Here is a 25,049-nt window from a genome sequence, read left to right as displayed (position 1 = left end):
CTCTCAGCTTCTTCTTTCCAATGCCAAGTGCTAGTTTAAGGAAGAGATACAATACTGGTTTTACAAAAGCAAAAACTGAAACACAGAACTATTGGGACAAATCTTTTTTTTGTTTGTTTAGTTCCCTGCCCAGAGATCGAACACAGGCCCGAACAGTGAAAGCTCTGAGTCTTGGCCTGTGGACTGCCAGGGAATTCCCGGGACAAATCATTTTTTAAAAACTTAGTAGAAATGAATATTTGCCTGGCTTTTTTTTTTTCTTTTTTTTTTTTTTTTGGCCATGCCATGCTGCATGCGGGACCTTAGTTCCCGCGACCAGGGATCAAACCCATGCCCCCCGCATTGGAAGCCTGGGGTCTTAACCACTGGATGGCCAGGGAAGTCCCTTCCCTGGCTTTTTAAAAATGTAGTTTGTTTTTATTCTTTTATTTTAAAAATGTAATGCACATATTTAATTTGATTATTTAAATAATATTGTACTGTGTTTCCCCATTACATTAAATCTTCTACAAGCTCATTGTAACAATTTTCTTTGTGGAAATTAGATTCTTTCTGTTTTTTGTTATCACAAGTAACTCTGTAATATTTACTCTTGGGCATGTATCATTTCACATCACTTATTACCATGATAACGTCCTAGTAGTTTAACTACTGAGTTGAAATCACTAAGCTTCAGGACATATAATTTTTTATTGGTACATCCAGACAAAAGTTACACCCATTTTTACATTTACTAGACGTGAAAAAGAATGCCTGTATCACTGCATCTATTCCAATCTTGAATATTCTCATTAAATAATTATATTTCATTTTTTAAATGTTTATTTGTTTATTTAATTGTGTTAAGAACACTTAACATGAGATCCATCCTCTGGAAAAAACTTTTAAGTGCACAATACATTATTGTTAGCTATGAGCACAATGATGTACAGCATATCTCTAGAACTTATTCATCTTCCAATACTGTATCTTCAAGACATTTAACTAGTTTAAATCATTCTAAACCCACCACTTTTGGTGGGACTTCTGTCCATTTTTAACTAAGATCTACATTATGACTGTGTACAATGTGGCAGATTATCAGGGCCAGTTCCTGAATTATTAAAAGTTTCCTTTGTTTCAGAAGGAAATAGTGCCAATTGAGTAAATTATTGATTTCCCCCTTTTTTATTTAGCCACTTGTAGACTATATGAAGAATCCATAAAACCAAGAAAACTTTGATCAATTACTTGGAATTTAGCAAATTTAACAATATACTTGAATAAAAGCCAAGGCCTGTTTACATTTTATCTAATTTTGAAGCTACCTTCTTTTAGCATCCATTCATAAAACTCTCTTCACTCCTATTAATGAATATTTTTCATTTAGAAGGTTATGTTTGAAGGGGTGTAAACTTTTATAACGAACATGTGAAACCAATACAAAAAAGATTTTCTGTGAAGTAAATAGGAATTGTTTAGATCAAGTTACAATATTTAGACCAAATTTTTACAATGTAAAATGTTGATATTTATTTCTTGAATAGTCTATAAAAATATCTCATTATTTTATACTAAATCCCTTTCCAAATACTGTGCTCCACTTTGAAATCATCTTACATTTATTTAAACAAGTATCAAATTTCAATAATTCACATAAGCTTTCATAACTCTTTCATAAACTATATGTAAATATGAATTTATGCATATTTTCTTATTTGTAAACCAAGTGTATTGTAGTCACAGAGTACTGAATATATACATTTAAACCATTTCCTCCAATAAATATTCATTTATTATATACAAAATAATTAGAATTTATCAAAAACTTTTTTTTCAAAATGTTTTTATCATGTCATCAGAGTGATTTCTACAAATTGATATTCATTTACTATAGCCAAAATAATTAGAATTCATCAAAACTGCTTTTAAAACAGTCTCAACGTGTCATTACCAATATCTAAATATGTACCATTGTTATTAAAAATAAAACTAAAAAATAAAGAGGAACCAAAAGCAAAAAAATAAATTTTCATGTTAAAAAGGCCTACTCTTTAATGGGTTTAGTCAACTTAGACAACTAATTCTATTATCACAGCTCAAATAGCTAGTTAAGTCCATGAAAAAAATGATTAAGAAGTAAGTCAGACAAAGAGTTGGCGTTAACCATTGTTTAACTGCTTTTCAGTCCAAACAAATGAACCCCTGTAGAAATATACAATGACTCAGCTTTCTGATTGTTGACATGAACACAAGGGACTCATTAAATTCACCATAAGCCTGTCAAGCCTGAACTACACAATTACTCAGACACTGCCTCCATTGTCCTTCCAAGGATTCTCTCCATTTGGAAGACACTTGAGTTTTTGAGATGACAGGATCATGCGTCATCAATTATTCTTACATCTAGAAAAGATTTTACCAAAAGAACTGTACTTGCTAGGTGAATGAAATGATTAAGAAAATTAAATAAATAATGAAATGGGTTTAATCAAAAATACTAAAAAAAATGGGTAACTAAAATGTAAAGTGGTAAAGTATTAAAAGAAAATGATCAAGAAGAACATATCTACATTTAGTATTATTAAGTATGGTGCACTAATGCAAAAAAAATAATTTTTTAAGAGCATTTCTTATATACATTGTGGGTACATTGTACATTAGCAAAAAAAATATAATAACCTCATGTTGGAATACTCTGGAAAATATAAATACTTTGGAAACAAAAAAATTCAAACTCCACTTTAACGATAATATATGCAGTGGGATATCGCACTCTTAATAACTTAAGAGTGATTTTAGGTAATGGTAAAATATTTAAATGAAAATTGAACAATTTAATCAGTCATGTCCACATTTTGTTCTATTAGAAGACAAACTACTGGAGTTTGAGACATTTCATTCAGAGGTTTGGTGCTGTACAGACAATATTAATAGAAATATCACTTACTATAAAAGAAAGGTGTATTTTCATTCTTTTTTTTACAATTGTTGTTGGAGTATAGTTGCTTTACAATGTTGTGTTAGCTTCTACTGTACAGCAAAGTGAATCAGCTCTACGTATACATATATCCCCTCTTTTTTGGATTTCCTTCCCATTTAGGTCACCACAGAGCACTGAGTAGAGTTCCCTTTGCTTTACAGTAGGTTCTCAGTTTTGTATTTTTGTTGTGAAAGAAAATAATTTTGATTTGAATGAGTAAATAATCAGCTTCATTTCAATCACAAATACATTTGCTACTTTTTTATATTTAAAGAAGCAGCTCTGCTTAAGATTAGTAGGCAAACTGTAGAGTCTCCCTAAATGCCTAATAAGATTCAGAGAAAATTTTATCTTATTCATTTACTTTTTTAATAAAAAAATTCTGCTTCAATGATAAAAGAGAATATTTAAATTGGTGGCCTCTCTTTTAGTGCCATTATATAATAGACAATCAAATATTTTTTCCTTTTGCATTTTGCTATTCTTTCAACAATGCTCCACTTTGAGATCTTGTTAAGAAAAAAAATTTCAATACTGTACATACCCACACATTACATTTTTGAATATTTATATTTGATTTCATAAATGACATACCCTGTGAGGAGCACAGACATCATTTGAGAAAGTTTTGCAGTGCTTACAAACATTTAACTGATGGGTAAAATGCAATCTTCTCCAAAGCAGATGGTACTCCTACTTCTTATTTCTAAGCCTTCATAGTGGGATGCATTTTTCCCATTCTTTATGTCACCACTCAAGACACCCACAGTCAACTTGAAAACAAAATCTAATCTGAAATTCAATCTTTATAAATGTGGGATTTATTCTGCAGCCTTAATTTTTTGCAATTTGCAACTATGTTATTTAAATGTATGAGTAGTTATTTTTTAATAAAAATGTTATAATAGAAATAATCCCATTGGTTAATGAAAATTTCAACTGTGTGTCTATAAACATTTGGTTTCAGATATTCCCAGTCCTCACATACTTAACTTAAGAACTAAAGTACAACGATATATAATAATGTCATATATATATTATGCTTATAATATAAAATTAAGTAAAATATATAAAATTAAATTCAAAATTATAAATAGAATATAAATATCTAACTACATAACATGATTTAAAATAAAGGAGGAATACTTTATAGGTACTTTAAAATTAAATTCAAAACTATAAATAGAATATAAATATCTAACTATATAACATGAGTTAAAATAAAAGAGGAATACTTTATAGGTACTTTATAAATTAAATTTTAAATGCCTATGTAGAAATATTTTCTTATTGCTCTTTATATTAAACCCACAACTTCTAAGTCTTAACTACAGAAAAAGTTACTAAAATTTATATTTTATTTATTTAAAGTTTATTAAACAACCTTTAACTTTAAAATGGTAGTTCTTTTATAATATTTCATTTTTTGAATGGACATTTTGATTATTCTCAACTTTTCATTATTATATGATATATTTTATTGTAGTACTTGGACTGAACATTTTTGTGTTTGCAGAGAAATCACATTTCTTGTAATGAATGGTCTAAATGTAAAGATTCTTTCAGGACAAGCACTGTTTTCACACCAAGACTATACTATTATCTATACTAGAAATGAGAGCTATTAATGGCTATCATCACCTAGATATTAGAGGGTATGTGTGTGAGGTTTCTATTAGCAGCTATTCCTTCTTGTACATCCCTTAGTTAATAAATGGCTAAATCTACCACCTCCCCAAATACTAGCTCAAAAGTCACTTTCTCTATTAGGCCTATCCTAACAACCCATTTAAATGACAAGTCTCTCTCTAGAATCCTCACTCCCCTTACTTTGTATTATTTTTTTCTATAGCCTTTATCACTTTCTCATATACAACATACTTATTATAAGAAACTAAAATTTCCCTTGATATTTATAGTAGCTACACTCCGAGAATTCTCAGTATATTACACACCTGCAAAAAGTGATGGGCTACACCTAAATCTATGTTCCACACTCACATAATTGAAACAGAGTTTTCACCTATTTGAATTCCAGAGAAATATTTGAAAGTCATGGCAGGAGACATTTTCAATGAGGGGACTTCCCTGAACAGTTTAGAACTTCTTGTTTCACTGATTTCCACCCAGCAGATGCTAGTAACATTCATCCATCCCCATGACAACTAACAGCCATCCCCTAAAATGTCCAGCCCCTCTTAGGTGTGGTACTGCTCCTATTGTGTGTCACTACTTGGACGGGAAAGACACCTTTCCCTCTACAATAGGAACAATTTCTAATAACATTGCTGATGATTTTTAAGTTTTGTGATAGAAAGTGGAATGTGTTTTCAAATGATAGGCACAATTTAACTTGTAGAGCAAGGTCCTGTGCTGAGAGGGAGGGAGAAATTGGGATAAATTTGAAGAGTTGAGAAGATATGACAAAACCACACCACTATGTGGAAGAAGCAAGAATATGAAAGGAGGATGAAAATAAATACATACATACATGTCATATATGTGTAATGTCACATATATGATATATCTATATGTAATATAGATATATGATATATATGATTTATTTTTATGCCCTCTGCGATTATATGGGTTTTTTTTGGTAAAATGGTTCAGCAGATCTAGTGTAGAAAATGCAGATATTGGGTCTATTCAACTCTGAACTTATTCCAGGTTGCTACAACTAGTGAGAAAGAAAAGCTGAGTTTATTCACAAGAATAAGGTCAAGGAAGAGACCCTGGAGTCTGTGCTGGAAAAGAAGCAACAGTGGAAAAAGGGGTTAGAGGAAGAAGGAAGAGGACATCAGGGTTTTGAGGTCTCAGTGATGAAAATCAGGAGTTAAGGCAATAACGGCACATAACACTTAGAAGAACCAGACCATGTAGTCATAGAGGATAACTGATTTTATGATTTCAGAAGATTAAACAATCTTTGTAGGCAAAATCTTTCTCCGAATCTTAAAGCTACTTTACTCCTTATTTACTGTTCTATACTTTGTTGGGTTTTTTTGAGCCTAATGTGGATTTTTTATTCTGTTTACTTATCTTGGAATGAAGAGTTGTCTGGCACATTCAGTGTTTCTAGAAAAAAAAAGGTGTTATGGCTTACCTTGTGTTCACTCACTGTCCATTGGGTATACTTCTCAGATAGGATTAGAAAAGAATTTCTGGCCTGAAGCCTTACATTTTCATATTCAAGCAGCAATTTGGTGGAGTTTGTCTTGGCTCAAGCCAATGGAGTAAGGAAGACCATTTTAGCATAAGACACTTGATAGCATTTGTTTGTGTTCTAAACAGAAAGCTCACATATCACCCTGTTTAGTAGAGAAGATAAAAAACAAGCAAACCTGGGCTTCTCAGTTTGTATACGCTAGATTGATGATAGAATTTCTAGACCCATTACCTGGGCTAGGAAATATTTATGTGGTATAATTCTACTCGATTGAGGTACAATGGTCTCAAAAAACGATGACATCTTTTTCTGTCACTATGCTAAAAGAATTCAGAAAAAAACCTTTAATCCCCAGTAGGTACAACTAGCAGCCCTCCTACTAATCTTGCCCCCAAAATTTAACACATTGGGGCAACACCTCACAGGATACCATTTGATCAATCTTAGTGTCTCTGTTTTCATTCTCCCCTTTAAAATCTTACATTATGCATAATAAGAGATACTTGAGACAGAATAGCAACAGGAAAGCAGGTAGACTATGATCCCCTGAAAATCTTCTATCTGTGCAGTAGGTGGGCAGCTTCCAAATTTTCTGTTGGCGCAAATTCTGGTCTCTTACCAGTGGGAAGCTGTGGCACAGAACCAAATCATATTCGTACCATCTGCTCCAATTGGCAAAGCTCATGTCAGCTGCCAATTGTGCTTTTCAATTCAGCCCCGTAGGTCTTGTACTTCCTCTCAGATTATTGTAATGTTTTGTAGTTTTCAGTGTTCTTGTGAGATTTAGTGTTTCTGAGTCATCGTAGATGTTTTAAAGAAAAGCTGGTGGAAGCTTAGTACATTTTAAATTAAAAATTACAGGTATAAATATATCATTGAAAGCTACTACGTTTTTCTTCTTAGGTTGCTATTATTGTTTAACATGTGAACGTTACCAATTTTTATGAAAAGATATCTTTTTTCCTCTATTTTAGTTTCCTCCTAAAGCTTTCAAATTTAGAAAAGTCTTTCCACCACAAGAACCAATACATGTTTATCACTCCCTTGCCTTACTTTTGTTCATCTGGGTGTTTTTGTTTATTTGTTTACTATAATATTTAAGATCAAGGATTCAGATAATGTTGGCTAAAATTGTATTCCCTGATTTATTGGCTGTGTAACCTTGGGTATGTTACTTAAATTTTCTAAGTCCTTCTACTACGGATTATAAAATCTAATAGTTCCTGAGCTTTACTAACTCCTAGAGTTACATTTCAATTTTCAAATTACTTGACCTATCTGAAACATTCGATAGAATAGAAGATCCTTGCTATTGGAATTTGTTTTTGTCTCCACTATAACATACCATCCTGAGCGTTTGTTCTGCAGATGCTTTCTTATAGTCTTTTTTTTCCACCCATACTTTAAATATTACTGTTCCCCAAGATTCTCTGTTGCTTTTTTCCTTCCTCTGTTTGTTCTTCCTGAGTAATCTTAATTGCTTTTATGGATTGAATTTATCAGTACAAAGATTCGCAAATCCAAATCTTGACTTGCATTTCTCACTAGTATCACAACCTCGGTATGTCCCAAACTGAATTTACCTAACCTCCAAAAGCCTGCTCTTTGTATGACTATTATCTGAGGAGTCACCATCAGGCACTAACCTAAGAATCCTCTTTGACTCCTTTCTTCCCCATTTATTATAAATGAAGTCATTAACTCCTCCTACCTTGATCTCGAAAACCTTATTTGACCCTTTCTTACTTTCCACCTGGACTATTGTAATAGCAAGGTCTCAGGTCTCCAAGCTTCCAGATGGAAGGAACCACACCATTTCCTCTCCACAGGGTCAGGATTCTGAGAACATAGTTTAGTTATATTATTGCATTGATTAAACCCTGTCAAAATGTCTCCTCCCCAAGTAAAAATAGCTTTAGGGTGGTTTTCTACAATCTACCTAAGAAAGATAGAAAATAGTTATATGATTGAGAGAATACTGTTGCTGTGGATAGAAAGTATTGTTTTCAGTCTGTTTGAGGGGGTTCATATGATGTTGAACAATTAATTACTAAAGAAAAATAATGATAAAATGAAATAAAAACCCTAAAAATCTGACATTATAAAGTAGATGAGAAAGTACACATGTATTAATTAAGATTATAAGGACAAATTTATTCCACTAATAAGCATAAAAATAAAAAGTTATATGGATAGGTTGCAGAGTCGTATTATGTTTATAAAATATAATACAATAAATACTATTTTGAGGTCAATACAAACTGAAGAAGCTCTGAAAAGTAATTTTAAATACAAAAAGTAATTCTTGACACAAAATAATTAATGAAGAAGAATCACTTCATATATTGTAGAACAATCTACAATGAAGTTGTGAGGGACTATTTTGAAATAAGAAGATTTGTCAACCCCCAGAAGAATGTGTAATTTTTAGATTACAGCATTAGTAAATACTTATATCTGTCTAGAAATATATATGCTGAAAATGAACAGAAATATTGTGATAGGGTGGAATAATGGCCCTGCAAAGATATAATATCATGACCTAATCCCTGGAATCTATGAGTGTGTTATGCTACATGGTGAAAGGGAATTAAGGTTTCAGATGGTTAAAGTTGGTAGTAAGCTGACTTTAAGATTGGCAGATTATACTGGGTTACTCAAGTAAGCCCAATATAATCACCCTGGTCCTGAAATGTGGAAGAGGAAGGCAAGAGTGTAGGTCAGAGAGATGTGGTAATGGAAAGGGCAGGAGAGATGGGCTGAGAGAAGGATTCGACTCTATTATTTGCTTTGAAGTGGAGAGAGCCATGAGCCAAGGAATGTGGGTGGCTTCTTTCTAGAAGAGAAATGAGTTGAGCCACGGAGGAAATGGAGACCTCATTGCTAACAACTGGAATGAACAAGGAAATAGATTCTAACCAAGAGTCCCCAGAAAGAAACAGAGCCCTGCTGACATCTTGATTTTAACCCAGTGGGACCCATGTTGAACTGACGACTTAGAGATATGGCACTCACCTACTCTGAGTTCACCTCTATGTTAGCACGTATTACAGTATATTAAACTGCCTATTTACTTATGTTGCCCGAATCTGGTAAATCTGAAACATCAGGCATGTAGCATACTTATGTTTGTATCACCGTATGTAGCACAATAGCTACCACATGGTAGGGCTCACCAAATATTCACTGAAAAATAATATGAATGAATAATTGAACAAATAATTGAATTCATACATATATATAGAACACCATAAAATTAATATTTTCCCTCTTCTTTGTTTTATAAATTTACATTAACAGGTTTAATACTTTCCTTATGACTTTTTAAAAATTGGGTATTTATTTGTAAATTGCCTTTTCTTCCAAATAGGTTTATTGGTTAAAGAAAAATGGTTATAAAGAAACATAGAGGAAAAGGTGATCTGTTATCATCATTTGTACGCTATAATGAATTATTTGCCCAAGAAATTTCAACTGAAAACTTGAAATGTTATGATCACTAAAACTATTTGGTGAATATTAGCAAATTGGTAATATGTATGAGCAGCACTTCCTGCCAGAATTTGATTTGTCCCAAGAGGTGAATCAGTGATTCCTGTCAAAGAAAAAAAAAAATGCAGCCTAGGTATAGGCTACATTTTAGTAATATAATGGATTTTTTTAAATTTTAAAGATAATTCCCTGCTATACATACTTAGGATGTACGTATATATCCACTTACTATGAAGGGAGGTGAATGATAAATTGGCCATAATTTCTTGAGACTTGGCCCCTATAAATCATCACCTATATTCTTGTTTAGTGTGATGAGTTCACCTCTTTATTATTTCCCCAGGAAAATAACTATGAAACTTGAAAAAAAACAACATTCATGTGATCAATTTCAAATGTGAATATTTTAATAATACAAATTCAAGTCTCTGTTTTAAAGAAAAAAGAAGAAGTGCTGCTAATTTTTCAAAGTCATCCAGCTCTTCCTCATCTATGTCCTCAATTGGCATCAGTTTTTTTCCCACCAATGGAGACAGTGCATCCTAGATGCAATCTCCATGATTTCACCCAGTTAAAATGCTTCCTAATTCAGCTTTAAAAAGAGAAGAGCTAGCTCACTCTATTTGAATAAGCCCTGGTTTATTACAGGCAACAGAATGATCAAATAAAAGCCCAGCTGAATCTCAGTTATAGAAGAGATCTATTCATTTATTCTGTGCACTTAAGTGAAAGCTGTGTCAGCGTATGATAGTTTAATAATACTAATCTTGATAACCCATTATATTTTTATAACAATTATCTCTCTTTCTTTCTGTTAAACATACAAGTAGACTTGTTAATCCATGCCAGATTAAAAAGCAAACAATTTTCTTTTCAAGAAGATTAATAAATTTGCCCTTGCTGGTTTTGTAATTAAAAGAGAAAATAGCATGCAACACAAATCAGATAAAAGCAAACACTGCTCTAATTCAATTATATATAAACATGAGTCATCCCTCAATTTCATCTAAGGATGCTGACCAGCAATTTTACTTCTGAGACAGAGATCGTGGATAAGAAGGATTAGACTTTCTCCCTATTGTACTTTATTTCTATGAACAAAACAAACTCAGTAATGCTCTGCACAATATACAAAAAATCAATGAGTACTCTTTCTTTTTAAATCTATTATTCTAAAGATATTAAAAAAAATCTATTATTCACCTTCTTATCAAATGGTAGTCTAAGTATTCCTCATTTATCATAATTAATCAGTTCCTGAAGATGGACTAGATAATGAATTTTTAGATAGTGGGCATCTATATACAATTCATTTAAATAGGAAAAACAGTAATTCATTTCCAATCTACACAAAACCCCAAATTTCTTCATATATCTTAAAAACATTGTGAAATACCTATGTAAAAACCCACAGAGGAGTTGTAGAACACAAATTACCCAACTACTTATCAATGAACGGACTTTGGTGTTATTAATTTTTGCATAGCATGATACTATACACAGCAACAAACACAAATCCATTTTTTTCTAAACTGCAACAAATAAATACCATATCTACAATGACTATGTCAATTAAGATACAAACTCTATCAGTTTTGAGTGTAAGTGGTATGATATTAAAATTACATAAGGACAACAGTCATAAACTGTGATGGATAGTCATTCAAGTCTAATGTTATTAAGAATCAAAATATCATGATAATAACGGAAAAGGAATTCAAATAACACTGAGAAAACCTGCTGCTTATTAATGGAGGTTTTGTTTAAATGAGGTTTGGTAATGAGAGGACAAAGATGAAGGAAGCAGTATGTGTATGGGTGGCAGATTAAAGTATTGATACATGCCAGTGAGAAGGCAGGGCAACAGTGTAGGGTAGAGGTTCATCAATTACCGAATCCGAGAAACCCATGTACTCAAGACTACGATAACTCCAGGAATCCTAATAGCGTAAGACCAACTTGTTATTTTTTTAATGTGATACATCTGCTCATATTATGATTATGCTCACTAACAAGATCTTTTCCTTTTTATTTTTTGCATAACCTAAAATTTCAACTAAATTTTTGGCACCTGGTATTCATAGCTACTCATCTTCCTCTGCCTCTGATCAGTGATGAGTATCAAAATGAATACATTAGGAGTAAGTTCTTTATTATTTGATGCTGACACTTTTGCAACATTTTCACTGTTCACTAAATCCTTGCCTTTCCAGAAGATATAAGATATATTTAATTCTTTGAGAGTGAGGTGGTCAGACAGTACCCGAACACCTTGAAAAACAGCAAGAAAATGGTAAAAACACTTTCTCCCATTCTCTGTTCTGAAACTTTTCTTTCAAGCCTGCATGTCTCCTTGATGCCAAAATTCTTTTGTGAATTCCTCACTGAATCCATATGATCTCAATCAGCACCCTGAATCAGATACTGCTTAGAATATTCTGGGAAGGTTGTAAAGAAAATTTGGTCCAAAACGTTTCAATAGTCATATATTAGGAGGCAAAAATCTCACTTCCTTATCACCTCCATAAATCAGTAACTCCTCCCTAAATCAATACATTCTTGAGGAGTTGCCTATTATCAAAGAGTGCTGCCTGTAAGATTTTTCCTTCTTGCATTATAAATTTCTCCAGTGTTAAATAACCTCCTTTCTCACTTACGCTTTATGATTTGAATACTATATAACTGGCAGTACACTCTCAACGTTATTTTAAGGGCCCTGGAGTTTGGGGAGTGATACACCAACAAAGATTTTACTTCTATCTTTACAATTTCTACTCCAGAATACGGTGAGCCTATCTTTGGGCCTTGAAGGAGCCAGTACTTTTAGTCATCTTCTGATATGTTCAGAAAAGTCATTTATTTCCAAAGAGCCCTGTCTTATCAAATGAGAATATTTGCTTTGCAATGTAGCTAACATGTTACCAGGAAAGCATGGTGTAGCCTTATATTCTACATAAGCTGTTTCATCTGCGACCTTCAAATTACAGTCATGAACTACTTTAAAATCTCCCAAACTATCAGAAAGTTGCTTTGAAACTCAGTCCTTCAATAATCTCTTTGTTTTATCTTTTTTTTTCACTTCTTCAAAGACTCTACAACGTTTTCTGCTATATCAAGATTCTAAATGGCAAACACCCTGCCTATGGCTTTTTAATCTTCTGCAACAATGTTTATCTAGTATTTCAAATATATTACACAGTGCTCAAGTATCCTAGTGAGAACATCCAGAAGGAACAAAATTCTCATAAACCGTATGCATGGCACAGCTTATGATTTTTAGGCATATACTTCTCTCAATAAGCTTCCATACCAAATTTTCTTCTATTGAATGAGTTTTTCTAGGCTTCTCTGGCTCATCTACTTTCTTCCCAGGATTTTACACTTTACATAAGATTTTCTTTTTTTTTTTTAACTTAAACATGAGGAGCCTGCGACTTCCCTGGTGGTCCAGTGGGTAAGACTCTGCGCTCCCAACTCAGGGAACCCAGGTTCAATCCCTGGTCAGGGAACTAGATCCCGTATGCATGCTGCGAATAAGAGTCCGCATGCCACAACTAAAGATCCCGCATGCTGCAACGAAGATTCTGTGTGCTGCAACTAAGACCTGGCAGAGCGAAAATAATAAATAAATAAACAAATAAATAAACGAATAAATATTAAAAGAAGAGGAAGCTATAAGAATGATAATGCACAACCACAAATAGAAGACGCAATCCCATCAGAAGTACAGCTGAGATATGACGGTAGCTCACCATGCAGCCTCTCATTTAGACTCACACAACTTAAATGTTTGTTCTTGCAAGAACGTCTGCTATTTGTTATAGCAGATATCAAGTTTTGGGAAAATTTCACAAGTTGTTATGGCAACTGGAAGAGTTAAGATAGTAAGGGATTCCTATGTATTTTATTTCAGAGGTTTCTAAGTGAATTCTGAAACAAAGGTGAAAGGCATTTTGGATGAAGTTAATTTGACCTTCCCCAAATTCAAACAACTACTTGCAGCCCATATCCATATAAGAAGGAAAAATAAAACCCAAATGGTCTATTTTCAGTTCAGCCACTGAGAAGCTTGTCAGCAACTGGCTGGTGAGTAACTAGATGACCTGGATGATCTCTTCCAATCCTAAGAATTTTCAATACACTGACCTTTGATAATCCATATAATCTGATATCTTTCAAGTGTAAGGATGGATTAGACTATAAAAAGCTCTGACATTTTTCCATTTACTTCTTTAGTAGCCAAGACAGCATAAAAAAGCATGCTGTCATATATTAACCCCAATGTCTTACCCCCCCAAATTAGGAAAATAATATAGAAATAAAATTTAGGTTTATTCAATAAAAATTTTGCCCACATCTGCCATTCATGTTCTTGCAAATAGAATACATATTATTTAAGATGACTTATTTATGGTAACTGCTCATTTTGCCATGATTATATTTGCTTATTTAATTTGTAACATACTTATATCTTCTTTTTTGCATAGACTATAAACTCTTAGAAATGATGAATTATATAAAATTCTCATTTCTATCTTTTAAGGCACCTATTCCATTACTGAACAGGGAGTCAACCTTAACAGTCCTTGGTTTCTTTGTTTGAAAAAAAAACATGTTTTTTTGGACTGCATGATCTCTAATTCTCCATAAATCTAAAATTCAATGATTCCATCAATCATTTTAATCAATTTATTACTTTGTATGATTTTGAAAAGTTTTATAAGATAGAAGTTTTGAATCATGTATTATAGAAAATAATAAAATAAATTTATACTAAGGCTGATCATTTGCCTTATTTCTCAATGACAAAGGTAAACTACTGTTTTATAATCTTTTAACATTTGTTAGAGATGGTCTACATAAATCTGTTAAAGTGATTCACTCTTAGTAATTAAAATATGCCATAGCATCTTGTCTTCTATCCAGAGAAAGGATAATTATTTAAAGGTATTAGGTATTTTTTAATGTTTTTAGTACTTTATAAACAACATGCTATAATGCTGATCATTTAATAACTGATGACAAAGAATATCATTGAAAAATCTTCGTAATTCAGCTCATATTATTTCTATCCAAACAAATTCTCTGTAGGAAATAATGCCAAACAACAACACTATAAAATATGATGGGATTCTTTTCAAGCAAGCCTACTCAGGAATGATATTTACGTTTTTGTTTTTTTTTTCTTGCAATTGAATTGCAGAAATTGATTGAATTGTTCTCAGTGCCTGTAGTGCAGCAGCTCAGCAATAATTTGCCAAAGGTCTGCAGTGGCTCTTAAGAAGTCATTTTATTTAACAACAAATGTGTAAACTTGATGTTATTCTATGCATTTCCTGTGGCTTTAAACCATGCCAATAGAGAAAATTGGAAGAGAGGGAAGTTATTAAGAAAAGTAAAACTATATGATGTCCTTTTGTGAGTTAATTATTATGATCTTTTAACCAGTGAGGCTTTTTCATCCTCAAACTATCCAAATAATTGGTCTTAATCTCTACGTTACACTTTTCATACATGTTATTATGCATTATGCCATTCTGCATGATTTAAGGGAAAGAATATATGAATTAAATTCTGTCTCCCCTCCTAAATTCATATGTTGAAGTATTAACCCTCAGTACCTCAGAATGTGAACTTTTTTAGACATAGGGTCTTTAAAGAGGTAATTAAGTTAAAATGAAGTCATTAGGGTGGTTTCTAATCCAATACGATTGGTATCCTTATAAGAAAAGGAAATTTGGACACATACAGGTCTAGATGGAAGACGATGTAAAGACATAGGGAGAATACAGCCATCTGCAAGCCAAGGAGAGGGCCTGGAACAGGTCCTTCCCTTCAGCCCTCAGAAGGAACCAGCCCTGCTGATAACTTTGATCTTGGACTTCTAGCCTCCAGCATTATGAGAAAATCAATTTCTGCTGTTTGAGCCACTCAGTTTGTCGTACTGTGTTACAGCAGCCCTAGCAAATTAATAGAGAAAGTAAAGCAATATTTGTATGATTAAAAAAGTTTTTAGAAACATCCAATAATGGATGAATGACAGAAATCCAGGTGGGACAACCTATCTCTAAAACATAACTGGATATAAAGTGTTGCAAGAAGGATCTCTGGGGTCAAAGCTGAACACCATTCATACAGAGAAACTGTAAGTGAGCAAACAAATAGAACACAAAAAGAATGACATGGCTAAAATAGGGGAGCAAAAATAAAGATAGGACGTAAGTGATTACATTTATTAAGCAAGAGGAGATTATGAAATTGAACTTAAAATAAATAGAAGTTTTACAAGTTCAAATGGGAATATGATTGTACGTGGTTGTAAACATAGCAGGAATGAGGTTGTAGGCATGGCAGTGCAGAGTCCTGTGGGGAGTAATGAGCTGGAAATTTTAGAGAAGAGAAACATTGCAAAAGTTGGTAGAAGGTAGAAAAGTCTGGAGATTTGAAAAGTGCCAAATCATTTATACTTAATTTTGAAAGCAACAGGAAGAACCCAACAATTTGGACCAAATGTTGACCTTTCTAGACCTGACTCTAAGGAAGATAATTCCACTGGCACTTTAGACAGAGCTGGTGTGAAGGGAGTACAGATTGAAAATGAGTCCCAGGATTCCTGTCTTTGCAAATACTGAACTATGAAAACTTGCCAGTGGGAGAATTTTTCATTTCACTTGCCTTTTTTTCTTAAAATTTGTTGAATGTCAAACATAACGAATACGCCTTAATTTTTTCATGTGTTCATTAGTGTCTTGGACCTCTAGCTAAGGGGGTACATTACATTACTACTGTGTTCCATTTCATTTAGCCTTGTATGGCATTTGGATTCTTTGGATGGAAACTGATGAACATAAAGAGATTGAGGAAGACAGGATGATGGTCTGGATTAGAGTAGTGGTTTTTAGTGCACATGCGAATCTCCTGGAAAGTTTGCCAAGAAGAAATAAAAGAAAAAAGAAAGAAAGAAGAAGCAGATTGCTGGACCGGGCTCCCAGAGTTTCTCTGATTTAGTTGCTTTGGGACAGGGATCTTGAGAACTTGCAGGTAGTGCAGATGCTGGTAGTTCCAGGCAACTGAGTTGGAGAATACTGAGTTGGAGAAACAGAACTAAGAATGGAAAGCAAAGTGGGTGGGAAAGAGCACTTTCTAAGTAATCAGATTGCTTCAGTTTTGTTCATTTGTTTGTATAATGGAGTGTACTGTGGGGTTTAATGGAATCTTCACTCACTATTGGTTCAGGAATATCGTCATTTTCTTCCTGCTTTTCTTGTTAGTGACTCTATATCCTTTCATCTTTCTATCTTCCCTTTATTTTCTCCTTCCTCTTCCTCATGGAAGCTCTTACTTCCATGCTTCTTTCATTTTACCTTCTTTTTCTAGATTTGTAATATTCAAAAGGAAGTCTCAAAAAATAATGTCTGTAAAATAAGAAATTCTATGTAAACTCACTTTTCTTACCCTGTGTTTTGGGAAAGAAATGTACTGTTATTCGTATCTAATTTGAAATTATTAATAATTGTATTAGTAAGCATGGATCAACTTCCTTTTTGATGATTACTTTTATTAGCTTAAAAGACGCATACATCTAGATGTGTTTTTAAGAAATTGATATGTAATTAGAAACACTTTATTTCAATCAAGGAAAATTATGCCATCATAATAATGCAGATTAAATAACATATTTAATGCAGATTAAATAACATATTTAACAGTGATTATTATGTACTACTGTGCCTTGTGGATACCTAGTTTGTACTTTTATGAACATATAAGAACATTAGCAGATAGTCCGGTGGTCTAGTAATGTGCATGGTATTTGATTCATGTGATTTTTTTTAAGGAAAGCATTGCAATATTCAGTAGGGGTTTAAAGTAGTATAAATAGCTCTGTACTTCTGGTAAACTTCTGTCCTAAATCACAGAAAAATAAAGTAACATTGTAGATGTTGTCTATTTCATTCATGTTTAAAGTACTCTAATATTTTATAATTTTTCTCTACAATTCAAGATCACCTCTCTTCCAAAAAGTAAGTATTATCTGAAGTTCTGGCAGCATTTGGTGTTGTCAAAATACTTCTGTCACTCTCTTGCTTGTTATATATTACTACCTGACCAACAGATAATAACATTTCTGCGAAACAGTGAGTCCCTTGTAATTCAGTTAAGTTCAATTAGTCATAACATCCCGTATGTTCTTGTAACAGGCAACTAGAAATAGAATCTACAGAAAACTCTATAATTCATGTTTCTTCTGAAAAGAAATTCAAGGCAGCAAGAAATTATAGTCACAAGTATTAAATGCTTAATTCTCAGGCTATGTCTGTCTGTGATATTTATACCTAAGTGCGCTAAAATATTTATCAGTTTGAATTACCTGCATTGTCCGACATTAAACAGTGAGAAAGCTTACTTTATTTTTCTTGTATATATGTCATTATTAATTGAAGACTTAAGTGGGGACATGAGGAGTAGCCAGCTTTCCGTTATTATCTCTAAAACCCAACAAAAAGCCTTAACTGGTAGTTGTGAAAAGATGTCTGATTAAATTGCGAACACCAGTAGTGAACTATTGGCTAACTGGATACATCAGTGTTGAAGCATTTTTCACAAAGGTTGTCTCTATTTCTTTATGGTTGATTTGGGGTTATTCAAATTCAACACATAAAATAACAACTGCAGTTTTGCTATTGATAGTATTTCAAATCAATTCTATTTGATCTACTAATCAATTAATATCTTTGTCTAATATGGAAAAGATCCATGCTGAGATTTAACAGAAAGTTATAATTAAGACCTTTAGTAAAGTGTAATTGTGAACAAGAAATCTAACACCGTGGAGTCATTTGGAAGATTCAGTAATAACTCACTGCCAAATTAAAGTTGGGGCCTTTTAGATGCAACTATTAGCTTCTGGAAAACAAATGGAGGAGAAATAGTTAAGTGTGACCTTTGCCTAAATCAATTCAAACTCATAAGGAAAACCTGGAGATGGTACTGGGGCTTGTCTTGCTCAGAGAACTCCAGTTAATAAACTACTTTCTATGAATTTTATTGTTCTTGCAGTTAAGGACCAGTACAAAGAGAATAGCAAATATTTCTAAATTATAGAGCTAGTATATCAAGATTCTAGCATATGTATCTTTTAATATGATCTCACCAAACTTTTTTCATCAGCCTTTTAGCAAGCTGTTTCATGGGGAATAACATTCTTTACTTAAAACTATTTGTGTTTGAATATCAATCACATCATTATCACCCATAAAGAGAAATGTGAAGACATTGCTTTTAAGCATCCTGCTATGCTGATGAGACAGAAACAGAAGCATGTAACTCACCAGAATGTAAGAGTAATTTCTCAAATTTGGTAGGATATTTGCACTTTGTGGTAGACAGAATAATGCCCCTTGAAAGATGTCCACATTCTATAATCCCCAGATCCTGTATTATGTTACCTTAAATGGGATTTTAGTTTCCTAGGGCTTCCATAAACAATTATCACAAACTGGGGGACTCTGAACAACAGAAATTTGTTCTCTTCCAGGTACGGGGGTCAGAGTCTGGAATCAAGGTGTTAGTGGGGTTGAATCCTTCTGGAGTCTGAGGGAGAGTCCTTCCCCATCCTCTCCCACTCTCTGTGTCTAATACGTTTCTGATATTTATAAGGATACTCCTCATTGGAAGTAGAGCCCACCCTAAACCACAATGATCTCATTTTGGGATCTTTAATTACACCTACAAAGATCCTCATTCCAAATAAAGTCCCATTCTGAAGTTCCAGGTAGACAAATCTTTTGGAGGCTACTGTTCAACCCACTGCACATGGCAAAAGAGATGTTGCAGCCATGATTAAGTCTCTTGAGCTGGGTAGATTATCCTGGATTATCTGGATGGGCCCAATGTAATCACAAAGACCCTTTTAAGGAAATGGGTAAGGCAGGAAAGGAGACGTGGCAATGGAAGCAAAAGACAGAAAGGAGAGAGAGATTTGAAGATTTATACTGCTGGCTTTGAAGATGGAGCAATGGGCTAGGAGCCAAGGAATGCAGATGGCCCCTAGAAACCGGAAAAGACAAGGAAACAGTTTCTCCTGCAGCCTCCAAAAGGAACACTGACCTACTGACATCTTGAATTGAGAACTTTTGAACTGCAGAACCCTAAAATACTGAATTTAAGCCTTAAAGTTTGTGATAATTTGTTACAGCAGCAATAGGAAACAAATAACACCCTGTCCCTCAAATTCATATAATCAAGAAATATTTACACTCTACCTTCCTGTAGGAATTTTTATAAATTGTTAAGATTCAGATTTCTAAGCCACATGGATGATATACTTGCAAATGATTACAAATTAGTTTGCTATTGAATTCCAAAATCATCTTTATAAGAATTTATTAGTAATGGAATTTTTTTCTAAATTCATCTTTATTGTCGACACAAAATACAGGATTATGAAAAATCTTGAATGCTCTCTAAGTATAATTTTCACGTGAAGAAATAAACCTGTTTGTATTTTATACTTATTAAAGATACACCTGACAAATTCTTGTTGTCTGTGGATACCAATAACATGTTTCATCAAATTAGGGAGCCGACATAATACTAATAGTTCTATTTAACTCCATGTTGCTCTCTAATGTAATGGTGTTTCACAATTAGAAAAAAATCCATTATACGTCCACATCTGACAGGTTTTTACTCCACAAAAATTTCAATTTATTTGAGCACTAACATTGTAGCTGGCAACAATTTTGGAAAGTTTAGTGCTAATGCAAAAAAAGAAAATACCCTTGCAAAATTTACCACAATTGTTTACTTTCTGAAAATGAGCACTAAAACATTTGCATAACATCTGCACTGCTTGGAGGGTTGAAACACTAAAGCAATTAGCTCTGTGTTCTATAAGGCATGTTGCAACTCAAGCAACGTTGAAGTTGAGCTAACTTAATATTTAGTTAGAAAAGAAAGGCACTCTATTTGCCCTTTACTATTAGTTCTTCTTTAAACTGCCCGATCATGGTTAATGTGTTAAGAATCTCGTTTTCAAGATAATTCCAGGATACATCATTTTAAGAAAAAAATCTCTAAGGGACCTTCATTTAGTCTTTCTAATATGTGTGTGTTTACATCTATTTTATATACTTGAGTAGTACAAATTTTACACAGCAGTTATAGTGTAGTCTATAAAGCTGCATGTTTCCTATAAGAAATTATAAGGAATAATTTATAATAGCAATATGCCAGAATAACTATGTTATTCAAGATTAGATGCACTGACCAATACTTTTCAAATTTTAGATAAATATCAGTACCTACAATTTTATTTTTAGGAAAATATGCTATAACTACGTAATCATGTTGTATTTTGTTTTTGAATAGTCGTAAGATTTGACAATAGACTCCTGATTTGCAAATACATTTAAATTGGCAATTTAAATTTTATTATTAAGTCACATTAAATTCTGCATTAAAATCACTATGATTATATGTACTATACCTTAAATCTAGACACATCTTCAATATGTAGCTATGTACATTCCACAGGCAAACTTTAGTAATAAAAAATAAATGAGTGTTAAAAAAGGTCTGCTATATTGGAAAGACACGAGTCATCTCACAGCTGAACAGGGCAACATTCAAACACACCTACAAATGCTAACTAAATATTAATTTGATAAAAGATATTTTAATGCATGGCTATGCCTGCCAGAAAGGAAGGGAAGTGACAGGTATCAGCAATGCAGAGGTCAGTGAGAGCAAGAATGGTGGGTTCTCAAGTTGATGAAAGAGGCAGGTAATCCTGTTTTGGTGGAGAAGGGCAGGTAATGCAGAAGTGATTAGTGGGTTTTAAAACCCAAGCAGGGAAAAAGAAAAGAATGAGGGCTCTAGCTTGCGAGATGGGGAGTTAAAATTGAAACCTCTGCAAAAAGCTGGGTTCCTGAAAGGGCTATAAACCCTACATAGAAAAGACTCACACATCTGTCTACCAGGGGCAAAGTAAGAAAGCTTGACTAAGCCATGTCTCAATGTTCAAAAGCAGTAAGATACAGTAACCTTCCCTCAAGACACTGATAAGCACAGTCCTGGCTCTGTCAGGTTTGAAGTTTGAATTTTCACTCCCTACATGGGCTTGTGGAGGAGGAAACCCAACATCCATAGGTTGGGCCACATTGTGTGGCTGATTATCAAGTGCTTCCTCTGTATCCAGGGACCTTTGAAGGGCATCCACGCTGGACACACGTAATCGCACGTTTCTGAGTGCGTCTACATTCCTCTTTCCCCAAATCCCTTGTTATTGGAACCTAATCTTGCTCCAAGTGCCTGAACATCCAGCATTTCACACTCAGGTCATCTCCCTTTCCAGGCAAAGTGAGTAACTAAACGTGCTAATCAAGGCTGATACTGAGCGGGGGAATCATTCTGTTACTGTCATCTTGAAGCTGGTACCAGCTATGAGACACAGTTTTCTCTAAACCGGGTTCACATATTCCCCACTTCAGTAAACAGGTCACAGGGAAGTCCCCTGGAGATTCCAAGGTTGATTGTAGAAGCAGTTGTCATCCAGCATTGTGGCAGAAGGAGGCAAGCTGAGAGTTCTACTACAACTTTGTTTAGCTTTAAGACTGACTTATCATTGATGCCGTTTAGACCATTTCTAAAGGACCATGGAGTGCTTCTCAGCACAGGCAAATCTGTATCTAAGTAGAGAAAATGAGAAGCAGGTGATGCTGAGCAGGTTTGCTTGTAAAGACACCTAGACTTTTATGATTTGGCATTTAATCACTTGGGTGACTCAGTAGAAAAGCAAGAACGTTTCTCAAAAGTACAGTTCTTTGGAGAAGAAGGTATGGCTTTGTGCCAAAACCCTACATGCAGTTGATAGGGTTCAGATATAAGTGCCTGACCAAATGTGCATACAATACCCTGTCCATGGACACACGCAGCAACCAATCCTATCGACTCAAGGATAAGGCCCAAATGTTAAAGCTGCTGACATTCCAGTATGGATCAGATGGGAACTTTTGCTTTTTTCTTGTTCTGTGTTCAAATTAAAGCACGGCATTTTATTCTACACTTAAATATCATGTGTAATATCCTTAATTTGGGGGTTTGTTTCTTCTAAAATCCAAAAAGGTCTAACAAGAGGTGTGTGCCTTTTAAAGTGGTAGTGGCATATAGCACATCTTTCTCTATGATGTAAAAATAATATCCAGATTATTCCAGACTATTGCAGCCCTCTTCTTTGCACAGAAACTATATTTTCATGAAATGAAAATATAGGCCCAATATTTTCATGGGATTCATTTGTCTCCTCTAATCCTATGATATTTTCTGTTCTCTAGGATCTAGCAATAAATAGAATGATTTGGCTTCATGTTATTTTAGTGATGGGAACAATTCCATTTCTTTTGGACTAAACTATGGACAGAGTCATAGATCGATGCAAGCCTGTGACAGTACAGTGAATGGAGGTGTACTGCTGGGCCTGCCAGGTATAAACCTCAAACAACTTCTAGTGTGTTTTCAATACTTGTCAAGAGGGGCAAACAAACATTCACCAGATCACTGGCTGTATACCAGATGCCAAAGCCTGTTTATTTACTTTGGTGAAAACAGATGGCACCTAGAGCAAAAGCTTCAGCTGGAGTCACCAGTGAATTAAGCTTAGAAAATCCACTGTTGTTTTCTCTCATTCCTCCATCTTCTGCACTTACAAATACTGACAATTAAATGGAAATGTGGTAAAAACTGTGACTCTGAATTATTTTAATCCTTATGGTAATAATGAGATCTCTACATAGCCGAGATATGGGAGAAATGTAACTGCCCATCAACAGATGAATGGATAAAGAAGATGTGGTATATATATACGATGGACTACTATTCAGCCATAAAAAAGAAAGAAATTTTGCCATTTGCAACAACATGGATGGACCTGAAGGGTATTATGCTTAATGAAATACATCAGATAGAGAAAGACAAATACTGTATCTTTTCATTTATATGTAGAATCTAAAAAATAAAACAAATGAACAAATATAACAGGAGGAAACAGACTCACAGATACAGAAAACAAACTAGTGGTACCAGAGTGGTCAAGTCTGGTGGGGAGTGGCAAGATACGGGAAGTGGATTAAGAGGTACAAACTACTAGGTATAAAATAAATAAGATACAAGGATGTAATGTACAGCACAGGAAATACTGCCAATATTTTATAATAACTTTATATTGAGTATAATCTTTAAAAAAATATCAAATCACAGTGTTGTATACCTGAAGGTAATATAATAAGTCAACTATACTTTAATTTAAAAAAAATTCAGGGCAATAGTTTTCCAAAGGTGATGCTATAGCTTATGCAAACTGAGTCAGAATTTAATAAAAAACTAGAATATATTTATAACCATTGAAAAAATTGGGTAAGTGAGATAAATCACTTAAATTCTACTGACAAGCCAAACAGGTGGTTTGGACCTTAAAATAACATATAATCATCTTGCAAGCATTTATCCAATGATTATGAATACACACACACACAAATACACACAAGTATCTGCAACTTGCCTTATGAATCTTGTATAACTTTTATCCAAAGACAGTAGGAAAAAGAAAAATTATATTCCAAAGTCAAGAAAAATGTAAGTATAAAAACTGTAAATATTAGAATATTAACAAATATAAGCCAGCAAATCATGTTTGTAAAACCTAATCATATAGGATTTATCCCAGTTAAAATATGTAACAATTATTTGACATTAGGAAATATATATTTTGCTACATTAACAGAATATTATCTTAATCAATGCAAAAATGCATTTAATAAAACTGGACTCTATCCATGATAAATACTCGTAGAAGTATGGAATAGAAAGAAACGTCTTTAACCTGATTTAAAAAATCTGTAGTAAAAATTCTATAATTAAAATACCTATAGTAAACATCGTATTTCATGCTGAAATATTAGAAGCACAGCAGCCACTGAACCAAGTTTCTGCCTCACTTCAGAACTCAAGCTTGCCCTGATACACGAACATTCACCATAGTGATAATCCCCACGTTATGTTATTTTAGAACTTGAGGAAATTTAGAGTATGTGTATTTCAGCCTCTTTATTTTACTGTGAGGAAATAGGTCTGAGTGGGCTTAAGTGACTTGTCTAAATTTATTCAACTAGTGATGAGTGGAACCTTGACTAGAAGCCAGTGTTCTGTGAAATGAAAAAAAAAGCCAGCTAAAAACATGCTGGTTTGGGTCAGCACACACACACATACACACACACACAACACACACACACCAACTATAATCAATCTTGTTTATTAATTGTTCACTATTTATTTAACAATGAGTATTAAGCCCAGAATTAACCTTAGTCACTTTCGTCTCAAAATAATAAAAGAGAGATGGAAATGTATTTAAAAAAAGAGAATTTA

The sequence above is a fragment of the Grampus griseus genome (assembly GCF_964374135.1).
Source record: "Grampus griseus genome assembly, chromosome: 12".
NCBI classification, from domain to species: Eukaryota; Metazoa; Chordata; class Mammalia; order Artiodactyla; family Delphinidae; genus Grampus; species Grampus griseus.
The sequence above is the reverse complement of the archived record's forward strand: the minus strand, read 5'-3'. Positions refer to the sequence as shown.